This window comes from Triticum urartu, chromosome 7A, assembly GCF_056163025.1.
Source record: "Triticum urartu cultivar PI428250 chromosome 7A, HENAU_Tu73, whole genome shotgun sequence".
Taxonomy (NCBI): domain Eukaryota; kingdom Viridiplantae; phylum Streptophyta; class Magnoliopsida; order Poales; family Poaceae; genus Triticum; species Triticum urartu.
Window position 1 is genome coordinate 271,386,116 of NC_141879.1, and position 12,393 is coordinate 271,398,508.

The window sequence follows — 12,393 nt, forward strand, 5'->3', positions numbered from 1 at the left end:
TCTAATATTTGCTCCTTTTCCAGCCCAGAATCCCAGCTGCCGGCATTCTCCCTCTTTATGTAAACCTTGTAAAATAAGAGAGAATAGGCATAAGTATTGTGACATAATGTGTAATAACAGCCCATAAATGCAATAAATGTCGATATAAAAGCATGATGCAAAATGGACGTATCAGTTGGTTTGTCCATGGTTCAAGGTTTTGGTCTAGGTGAGACGGAGCTTAGGAAGGAAAAGAGATGGACACACACATGCCACAATCAACAACCAACTCCTATCTCAACGTTTATAAATGAGCTCGTTTACTATAGTTTCGTCATGAAGTCTTCAATCCTTCAGTTCTTGAAAGTCTTCAATGCATTTCTCCCATATGAAGGTCTTTTGTTAATCATCCGTAACTTCCACCTCTCAGGGTTAAATAAATAATACAAACCTATGGAGTTCGTTTCCTAATAATGCATGTTTTTAAATCACGCAACTCAAATGACCACAATAGTTAAAACAACGAAACAAAAAATTCAATAAAACTCTAAATCCACAACATATATTTTATTCAATCAATCCTATGTACCGCAATCCACATAGGTTCGGCATGGTCGAGTACACTACTCGCAAGCGTTCCTCCTTTATTACACTCATGGTGGTCTTAAGTTCTAGATTCAGCATCCAGGTTGATGCTGCTGAGGGAGATATTGCTGCTCTCATCAAAGGAGTTGACTGAGAAATCCTCTTCTTCAGCCTTTTCTCCTTTTAGAACCATGTTCTCTAGCTTGAGTTTCTTATTGCGAGCCTTTTCTTCCCATAATTCCTTCTATAGTTTCTTGATTTCTGTCTCTTGAGCATGGACTTCGTCTTTGTTTTCCTCCAAATATTCTAGCATTATCCCCACCTTCTGCTCCAGGAGGGTTGTAACTTCCTTCATGGCCTCTATCTTCTGCAAAGCTTCGGAATGCTCTAGTTGAAGACCTTTGATATACCTTTCTAAATCTAGATTATAATTCAACATATCGTTGAGTTTTCTCTTGTGATCTTCCTTGATCCTGCCAGGTTCACCAGTGATCTCTTGCCACTCCAAATCACGAAAGAAGGTGCCTCCTAGCTCCCGGTGATAACGTCCGCATAGACGTGCTATTATGCCATGTACGGCATCACTCACAACTCCCTCAAGAGTTGGATGCGTTTTGAAGAAGATCATGTTCTCCATCTTTGAACGTCCATAAATGGTAATGTTGGCATTCCAGTAGCTTCTTCCCTCCAAATGGTGCCATGCTGCAATCGAAGTCTTAGTGTCTGAACCAACCTTAAAAGATGGGTTCCAAATTAAACTCTTTCATAGTGGCATGCCTGGCTCAAGTCACAATGTTCCATCTACATGTTTGAAATAGGAGAGACTTAGTATAGAAAACAAAAGGTACGAGAATTGCAGTTTTAGTAATACCAAAAATAACTGTTGTTCCTATCATGGTCTTCCTATTTCTAAACCATTTCTAGGGTCACGTCCTACAGTCAACGTATGCTCTGATACCATTTTGTAACGACCCAGATTTGGTAGAATCCAAGTCTCTGTGCTTACTGTGATATCCCTGGATCATAGCAAGCACACACAATAAAAAAAAATGAATATCAGTAAGACATACATCATTCTACTACAATGGTAGATCCAGATATATATAAATCATACCTTAGGCACAGCTCAAGATGGCAGATAATACAATGGAATTATACGTAGTCACTAAGTTAGGCTCCATCAACGCCATTGGGCTCATTGAGTGTAGACCATAACCCTATCGTCTATTAATCTGTCAAGATCTGCACATGACAGGTGTAGGTGAGTACGTGGAATGTACTCGCAAGTTGCAAAGGAAAGTTTAACAGAATATATGTGCAGGGTAAGTATTGTGGAGGTTTCATTTGCGTAAAGCCAATTTTCTCCTATACTAAATTTTATAAACTACTTTTGGAATAGAAATAGTTTTTAGTATAAAAAGTAGGAGTGAGACACTTGGATATACGCACCAGTGCTCAGTCTCCAAAATAGTTTTAAAACATCCATAAGGTTGAAGTGAAACACATTCATTGTGCTCATTCCTTAACATTAACCCTTAAAATAGATTTTAAAAAGGAGAGGGGAGATTCTTCTTCAGTCCAAGTCTCCAGTTGCTCAAATTGCCCGAAACTGGGGGGCACGGCTAATCGATTAGGTTAAACCCTCTTTAGAGGTCGTACACGTTCCCCACATGACACAACTAACCCCGTTTACCGTTACACACTTGGGTGTACGACTAGGAGGAGATTGTGATGAAGCCTTTCCGTAACAGCCCCCTATACCTGACCAAGCCGCCCGCAACTTAGGCAATGAAAGCCCCTCTTTGATGGCGGTCCTGAGGTAAGGGTTTCCCGTTAGTACTAATCTAAGCCGGAGCCCATAGTAGCATGTGGCTGTACTGGAAGCTACATCAAACGCTACTTGGAAGATCTAATTCCCCTGGATGGCGGTCCCCACCAAAAACCTGTCTGCAAGACCCCAGTCGGGCGCATTCACTGCAAGACCCCGATGGGCGCAATCACTTGTAGACGCTCCCCTCATACCATCCCGCCCAGGGAATAGAAGTAGAACAATATATAATTTTGTTTTAAAAAGATTTTCTCAAACTTTGTTCCAAAGAGAGCAAGTTTAAAGTTTAAAACAAGTTTGGTTTTCATCCCACCCATTATGTGCAAGCATGGCCAATGGTGAGTCTTGAACCTATGGCTCTAGCTAAATATAATACTTTGCAAAACTTTTATAAAACATGCATAGTATTAAAATATAAAGAGTTATGCATAGTATGAAAATATAGGTCGAAGCATGATCAATTTGCAACTTGCCTTTGGTTTCGTAGTCACAAGGTTCTACCTCCTCGTAGAATTCATCTTCGCACTCGTCGCAATCTAACGTGATAAATAACTCAAGTAAGACACTCGGCATATCCACATTCATATAAAAATGATTCAAGCAAGCATTCAACACACAAATAACATCCAAATGAAAATCCAAATAATAACACAAATTATTCGATTGCCAATATCATAATTTCTAGGGCACGGTTAGGGTTGATATAGAATCAGGTGCGGTCTTGGATGAAAATATCATATAGTAATATTCTAGGGTTGGAAATGATACTAAGTGAAGATCTTGGTTTGATATAGAAGATGGGTTGTGAGACAAGTTCTTACAACAAATTCTATCATGAGATTATTTGGAATATTTGACTTGGGTTAAATAAAACTGGCGTCGCATAAGTTTCAAGATAAAAGGATTAAATCCTTAATCTTGTAACTTCAAAGTTTTGTGGTGATATCAAATGTCCATAGAGGTTCCCTAGGGATCAATCTAAGTGTTTACCCTATAGTCAAATTTTATTTTAACTAAGTTATTAAATGATGATCCAAGAAGGTCAAACCAAGGTGTTGATGATAAAGAAACATCTAAACTATGTTGGAAAACTAATCCATCAGTCCAACAGAAAGGTTAGGTCCTAAGGTCCAACTTCCATATATAAAACATTTTTATATGGTTTATAGAGTAAAAGATATAGCAAAATTACTCAAATTCCTAGTTAAATGAAAACTAAATTTTAATTTGTGCAAAAGTGAGATTTATAATTTTTATAATAAACTAGAGGTCTGCAGCTATCCAGGGATATCTTATTTGTCAAATTTGGACAAGCGGTTTGGGAGATACGAATTTCCAAAGTTTAGGTATTTTTTCTGAAAAATGACTTACGGAATTTTAGAGGAGGCTTGCTGGAGTTGTCGCCGGAGTTGGGGAAGAAGGTCGCCGGAGTTGTGGAAGAAGGTCCCCGAAGTCAAGTAGCAGGGGAACGGCAAAGAGCTCGACAAGGGGAGTCCGTTGGATAGGTCACGGGCTCGGCCTTGTCCCGTGGCGGCGTGGAGCTGCCGCCGGAGCTGCCGAACTCCGACGAGCAATTGCTCGCAGAGGAGGACGAGGTTGAGAGGGGTTTTCTTGGGAGGGGATGAGGACTGTGAGGTTCACCTATGGGTACTATTTATAGGAGAGGGGGAGGTCAGAATCGAGCGGAGCGTCACCGATTTCATGGGTGTTAATGGCAGCTGTTACTTGTGCTGCTAATGGCCATTAAGGGGAATATTAGGTCGCACTAATAGAGGTGAGGGGTCATGGGAGACGAGAGGAACCGATTCAGGAGGTCAACGGGTGCGGGGGAAGGGAAGGGAAGCGTTGAGCGCAACCGCTGTACGCCATGGCGGCTCCTGTGGGGTGAACGTGAGGAGGAAGAAGACCTCCTGTATGTGTACATGAGGAGCTAGGTTGTTGGAGCTGGTTGGGCCTAGCCAAATTAGTTTTAGGACTAATAAACTATATTTTGTGTGCGTGTGTGCAAGAAGTTTAATTATAACAGGAATTAAAATGTTTGTGTTTACCTTTTTATTATTTCAATTCTACGCCCATTAAGTTCAGAATTCAATAAACTTATTTTCGTGCACAAACTTGTTTTAATAATGCATTACGGGCTTCATAATTTCCCCAACATATGTGTGAGGGTTTTATGAATACCCAAATGACTAACAAGAAATACTTAATATTTCCCAATAATATTTTTGGAGAAGTCATATTATCTCCTCTCACATTTATTTTTATTTGAGTAATTTGGAAATTTTTAAATGGCATTAAAGCTCCAAATAAGACCCAATTCAAATGGAACTCCCAAAATTCAAAGAACTTCAAATGAAATATTTATTCGCCACATTTTGAGAAAGTCATTTTTTTCCCACTCCATGTTTATTTTTGGTTTCAAAATATTTCATAGGTGTCCAAAAGAAAAGCAATTGAATGAAATATTGGAAACAAGAATCAAAAGGTTTTAATTTTCCAAGAAAATCATAGCAATTCACTCATTAATATCTTATTATTAACATTCCAAAATTTGGAAAATTTTGGGATGTTACATTATTGTCCTATCTACTTGCTATTTATGACGCCTTTTAGTTTGCAATCTTTATTTTCCAATCTATACAATAAAAATACCAAAAATATTTATCTTATTATCTCTATCAGATCTCACTTTCGTAAGTGATCGTGAAGGGATTGACAATCCCTTTATCGCGTTGGTTGCGAGGTTCTTGTTTGTTTGTGCAGGAACGAGGGACTTGCATGTAGCCTCCTACTGGATTGATACTTTGTTTCTCAAAAACTGCGGGAAATACTTACGCTACTTTGCCGCATCACCCTTTCCTCTTCAAGGGAAAACCAACGCATGATCAAGAGGTAGCAAGAAGGATTTTTGGCGCTGTTGCCGGGGAGGTTGCACCAAGTCAAGTCAAGATTTGATCTCCCGTCAACAAGCCATTTCTGACGCCGTTGCCGGGGAGATCTACGCACAAGTCAAGACATACCAAGTACCCATCACAAACTCTTATCCCTCGCGTTACATTATTTGCCATTTGCCTCTCGTTTTTCTCTCCCCCACTTCACCCTTTCCGTTTTATTCGCCCTCTTTTTCATTCGCTCTTCTTCTTGCTTTTTGTGTGCCCGTTCTTTGTGCAATTTGCTGCCATCATGTCTGAAATTGGGGAGGTTATCGTTGATAAGGATAGCGGTAATAACATGGAAAACGTTGATGCTTTTGATTATCCTCACGAATAACCTGCTATTTTGCACACTAAAAAGTGTCGGGTCGGTAGTGGTAATATTATTGGAAAAGGAGTTATTCAAGATTTCTTTACTTGTGCCAGTGCTTTACCCACTATGGGAGGGTCTATTCTTAATAGAACCAGTAGTTTGCGGATGCTATATCTTTGCTCATAGTTGAACTTGAAAGACAATTTATTCATATGCACCCTTGCATCCAAAGGATTTTTCTAGAATTTTCTAATATTGAGCATTCTTCTGTTAAGCGAGCAGCTACCATCTTTTTAACTCATGAGTTCAGATTTATAATAAAAGAAGCCAATGAAATTTTTGCACATTATAGGGTGGATGCTGGCCTCCTCCCATAGAAGCAATCCTTTTTCATCAAGAAGACATAATGCGCTTACGATCTTTAGATCATGTTGCTTTTAATGAAAACCTTAGAAAAAAAGGTTCCTACCGACATTCTAGTTGACAGGATTTCTGAAATTAACAATAATTTTCCTATCCAGAACAATGGGTTAGGTTTTTCTCTTGAATAAAAGCTCATGACTTTTTGCCAAAAGAATGCTTATAATGATGAATTGGTTGTGCAATATGAGTGGCCAAAGGAGGAATCAATACCTCCCGAGCTTGATCTTAGGGACTTTTCCCCCATTAAATTTAGCCCTTTTGATTACTTTTGCTTGCCACAAAGAAAACTTGCCGCTGAACGTAGGGAGTATAAGATGAGTTTTCGCGATTTGCCTTATCATTATCATGGCAATACTTAGATCTATTCTTGTTTTTATGCCTAGCTAGGGGCGTTAAACGATAGCGCTTGTTGGGAGGCAACCCAATTTTATTTTTGTTTCTTGTTTTTTCCTGTTTAGTAATGAATAATTCATATATCTTCTGTTTAGATGTGGTTTAATGCTTTTAGTTAGTGTTTGTGCCAAGTAGAACCTTTGGGAAGACTTGGGGGAAGTCTTTGCGATCTTGCTGTAAAAAACAGAAACTTTAGGGCCCATGAGATTTGCTGCCATTTTTTACTGGAGAGTGCGATTATGTTGATTCTTTTTGCAGATGATTAATAGAACAATTCCTCACGTCCACCAATTTATTTAATATTTTTTGGGGTTACAGAAGTATTCTAAACCTACAGATTACTACAGACTGTTCTGTTCTTGACAGATTCTGTTTTTCGTGTGTTGTTTGCTTATTTTGATGAATCTATGGCTAGTATCGGGGGGTATGAACCATAGAGAAGTAGAAATACAGTAGGTTTAACACCAATATAACTTTATAATGAGTTCATTACAGTAACTTGCAGTGGTGGTTTGTTTTCTTATACTAACGGAGCTCATTAGATTTTTTGTTGAGTTTTGTGTTGTGAAGTTTTCAAGTTTTGGGTAAAGATTTGATGGATTTTGGAATAAGGAGTGGCAAGAGCCTAAGATTGGGGATGTCCAAGGCACCCCAAGGTAAAATCCAAGGAAAACCAAAAGCCTAAGCTTGGGGATGCCCCGGAAGGCATCCCCTCTTTCGTCTTCGTCCATCGGTAACTTTACTTGAGGTTATATTTTTATTCACCACATGATATGTGTTTTGCTTGGAGCGTCTTGTATGATTTGAGTTTTTCTTATTAGTTTACCAAAATCATCCTTGATGTACACACCTTTTGGAGATACACACATGAATCAGAATTTATTAGAATACTCTATGTGCTTCACTTATATCTTTTGAGCTAGATAATTTTGCTCTAGTGCTTCACTTATATCTTTTTAAGAGCACGGTGGTGGTTTTATTTTATAGAAATTATTGATCTCTCATTCTTCACTTATATTATTTTGAGAGTCTTATAGAACAGCATGGTAATTTGCTTTGGCTATAAAATTAGTCTTAATGTGATGAAGATCCAAGTTGGGTATAATAAAAACTATCATATAGAGTGCATCGAATGCTATGAGAAGTTTGATTCTTTATGATTGTTTTAAGATATGAAGATGGTGATATTAGATTCATGCTAGTTGAGTAGTTGTTAATTTTATAAATACTTGTTCTAAAGTTTGTGATTCCCATAGCATGCACGTATGGTGAACCGTTATGTGATGAAGTCAGAGCATGATTTATTTATTGATTGTGTTCCTTATGAGTGGCGGTCGGGGACGAGCGATGGTCTTTTCCTACCAAACTATCCCCCTAGGAGCATGCGTGTATTACTTTGTTTTGATAACTAATAGATTTTTGCAATAAGTATGTGAGTTCTTTATGACTAATGTTGAGTCCATGGATTATACACACTCTCACCCTTCCACCATAACTAGCCTTTCTAATACCGCGCACCTTTCGTCGATATCATACACCCACCATATACCTTCCTCAAAACAGCCACCATACCTACCTATTATGGCATTTCCATAGCCATTCCGAGATATATTGCCATGCAACTTTCCACCATTCCGTTATTTATGACATGCTTCATCATTGTCATATTGCTTTGCATGATCATGTAGTTGACATCGTATTTGTGGCAAAGCCACCTTTATAATTCTTTATTACATGTCACTGTTGATTCATTGCACATTCCGGTACACCGCCGGAGGCATTCACATAGAGTCATATTTTGTTCTAGTATCGAGTTGTAATTTTTGAGTTGTAAGTAAATAAAAGTGTGATGATCATCATTATTAGAGCATTGTCCCAAGTGAGGAAAGGATGATGGAGACTATGATTCCCCCACCAGTCGGGATGAGACTCCGGACGAAAAAAGAGAAAAAAAAGAGGCCATAAAAAAGAGAGGAAAAGGCCCAAATAAAAAAAGAAAAAAGAGAGAAATGAGAGAAAAAGAGAGAAGGGACAATGTTACTATCCTTTTACCACACTTGTGCTTCAAAGTAGCACCATGATCTTCATGATAGAGAGTCTCCTATGTTATCACTTTCATATGCTAGTGGGAATTTTACATTATAGAACTTAGCTTCTATATTACAATGATGGGCTTCCTCAAAATGCCCTAGGTCTTCGTGAGCAAGCGAATTGGATGCACACCCACTTAGTTTCTTTTGTTGAGCTTTCATACACTTATAGCTCTAGTGCATCCATTGCATGGCAATCCCTACTCACTCACATTGATATCTATTGATGGGCATCTCCATAGCCCATTGATGCGCCTAGTTGATGTGTGACTATCTTCTCCTTTTTTGTCTTCTCCACAACCACCATTCTATTCCACATATAATGCTATGTCCATGGCTCACGCTCATATATTGCGTGAAGATTGAAAAAGTTTGAGAACATACAAAGTATGAAACAATTTCTTGGCTTGTCATCGGGGTTGTGCATGATTAAATACTTTGTGTGATGAAGATAGAGCATAGCCAGACTATATGATTTTGTGGGGATAACTTTCTTTGGCCATGTTATTTTGAGAACACATGATTGCTTTGTTAGTATGCTTGAAGTATTATTATTTTTATGTCAATATTAAACTTTTGTCTTGAATCTTTCGGATCTGAACATTCATGCCACAGTAAAGAAAATTACATTGAGAATTATGCTAGGTAGCCTTCCTCATCAAAAATTCTGTTTTTATCATTTACCTACTCAAGGACGAGCAGGAATTAAGCTTGGGGATGCTTGATACGTCTCCAATGTATCTATAATTTTTTACTGTGCCATCCTATTATATTATCTGTTTTGGATGTTTAATGAGCTTTAATATACCCTTTTATATCATTTTTGGGACTAACCTACTAACCAAAGGCCCAGTGCAAATTGTTGTTTTTTTGCCTATTTCAGTGTTTCGCAGAAAAGGAATACGAAACAGAATTCAAACGGAATGAAACCTTCGGGAGAGTTATTTTTGGAACAAACGTGATCCAGGAGACTTGGAGTGGACGTCAAGAAAGAAGCGAGGAGGCCACGAGGTAGGAGGGCGCGCCCCAGGGGGGTGGGCGTGCCCCACCGTCGTGGTCCCCTCGCAGCTCCACCGACCTACTTCTTCCTTCTATATATATCCATACACCCTGAAAACATCCGAGAGCACCACGAAACCCTATTTCCACCACCGCAACCTTCTGTGCCCGTGAGATCCCATCTTGGGGCCTTTTCCGGCGCTCCACCGGAGGGGGAATCAATCACGGAGGGCTTCTACATCAACACCATAGCCTCTCCGATGATGTGTGAGTGGTTTGCCACAGACCTTCGGGTCCATAGTTATTAGCCAGATGGCTTCTTCTCTTTCTTTGGATCTCAATACAAAGTTCTCCACGATTCTCTTGGAGATCTATTCGATGTAATTCTTTTTGCGGTGTGTTTTTCGAGATCCGATGAATTGTGGTTTATGATTAAGATTATCTATGAATAATATTTGGTTCTTCTCTGAATTCTTTTACGCATGATTTAATATCTTCGCAAGTCTCTTTGGATTATCAGTTTGGTTTGGCCTACTAGATTGATCTTTCTTGCAATGGGAGAAGTGCTTAGCTTTGGGTTCAATCTTGCGGTGTCCTTTCCCAGTGACAGCAGGGGCAGCAAGGCACGTATTGTATTGTTGCCATCGAGGATAAAAAGATGGGGTTTATGTCATATTTCTTGAGTTTATCCCTCTACATCATGTCATCTTGCCTAATGTGTTACTCTGTTAATGAACTTAATACTCTAGATGCATGCTGGATAGCGGTCGATGTGTGGAGTAATAGTAATAGATGTCGAATCGTTTTGGTCTACTTGTCGCGGACGTGATACCTATATACATGATCGTTCCTAGATATTCTCATAACTATGCGCTTTTCTATCAATTTCTCGACAGTAATTTGTTCACCCACCGGAGAATTTGCTGTCTTGAGAGAAGCCACTAGTGAAACCTATGGCCCCCGAGTCTATCTTCCATCATATTATTGTCCTATCTACTTGCTAGTTCTGCCGCCTTTTATTTTGCAATCTTTATTTTCCAATCTATACAATAAAAATCCAAAAATATTTATCTTATTATCTCTATCATATCTCACTTTCGTAAGTGACCGTGAAGGGACTGATAACCCCTTTATCGCATTGGTTGCGAGGTTCTTGTTTGTTTGTGCCAGTACGAGGGACTTGCGTGTAGCCTCCTACTGGATTAATACCTTGGTTCACAAAAATTGAGGGAAATACTTATGCTACTTTGCTCCATCACCCTTTCCTCTTCATGGGAAAACCAACGCATGCTCAAGAGGTAGCACTGGGTAAGTCAACATATGCAGATAGTTGAAAAGAAAACTTACTTCAAGCCAAGTCTGGACGGATGATTTTGTCGGGGAAGTTAGCATATATCTCATGACCAGGCCCTTCTATGTGCGGTGCAATTTTAGTGCCAGCTTTCAGTACATAAAACTTTGCAATTTTATTCCAAAAGCCAGTGCCAAAATAGGAGTCACCATGCTCATCAACTCTTATAGAAGCAACGATTGTAAATCCATGGTTTGTGTGCAGTATGACATTCGTGGAGCCTTGATGTATGTAAAGGGAAAAATTGTGCACTACATAATCTATTGCATAGCGAGGGATGTCCTGCAGAAAATGTAAGGATTGCTAAAGAAAATATGGTAACTTGCAAATATGGGCCCAACTTGAAAGAACTATACCACAGTTGAAATCGAAGGACACAAGTCTATAATTAAACAGATAGGGTAAACATGATGTCATGGAAATATGAGAATAATCAAAAGAACAATACATCATTAATTTGCCTAATATAGAAAGAAGAGGGGGAATCCCCTTTGACGTATATGGTGCATGTGGAACCTTTTATCCAAATGTAGCAATATTTAGAATATGTTCAGGAAAGTAGGCCATGCCAACCGATTTAGGGTGAGATTGAACAAACCACGCGCGTCCTCAAGTTATCTGGTACGATGAGATGGAATCTCTGGCGGTGGTCGCCAAGTCCTAAAGTGTCGGCGCACTGTACATTCTATGAATGAAAGAAAACCCTCAAATTAGCTCGAATAAAAATGAATTCACGGCGATTTCCACCGGGTGATTAAAGGAGGCAGATGAACTGGGATAAGAGATGAGATAATATCTCGTTAAACTAGTTACCTTGTCATCCATGAGAAAGAACCCTTGGTACGACAGATTCCCCAACCGAGCGGAGCTGGGTCGACCGCGAGCATCATCGAGAAAGTTGATGGCGATAGGTGGCGGCAAGCGGAAGTGGTGAAATGCGGTGGAATTTCCCGGCAGCCTGGCGGCGGCGGAAGGCGTCGAGCTAAGTGTTTAAAACTGCGATAGGCGGTGCCATGGCATAGACGCGGAGGAGCTTGTGCAGGTGGGAATGGGGAACGTACCGGAGGGGCCAAGGGGGTGGCGGGTGGGGTGAGGGTTTTTGTGACGTGGGGATGGTGAGGGTTTTCCTTTTTCTTTTTTGAATTGGGTGGTGAGGGTTTTCTGTCCCAGAAAGAATTTTGGGGGCGACGGTTTGCTAGAGCGAACCATGTGTGATTGACGTAGTAGGCAAAATGAAAGTCATTGCACACTGTTCCAATTTTGGGAACCATGTGTGATTTATGTACTACCTCCGTCCTGGCTTATTGGTCCCCCGTTGTAATTTTTACCAAAATTTGGCGAAATATTTAACATACTCAGATATAGATAATAAGCGTACACGTAGATAAGCATAGTTCAACCATAAGTAGTACATAGTTCAATAGTATTAAGCATACTCAAGCATACATATATAGTTCCATCCATTCTAGATCGCATCTCACAGACCGGCATGATCCTGA

At 39.6% G+C, this 12,393-nt stretch overlaps 1 pseudogene; it reads right to left on the reverse strand.

The window, feature by feature from the left end:
• Nucleotides 1-565: 565 nt before the first annotated feature.
• On the reverse strand, nucleotides 566-1,365 carry LOC147959289 (uncharacterized; annotated as a pseudogene).
• Between the last annotated feature and the right edge of the window lie 11,028 nt (nucleotides 1,366-12,393).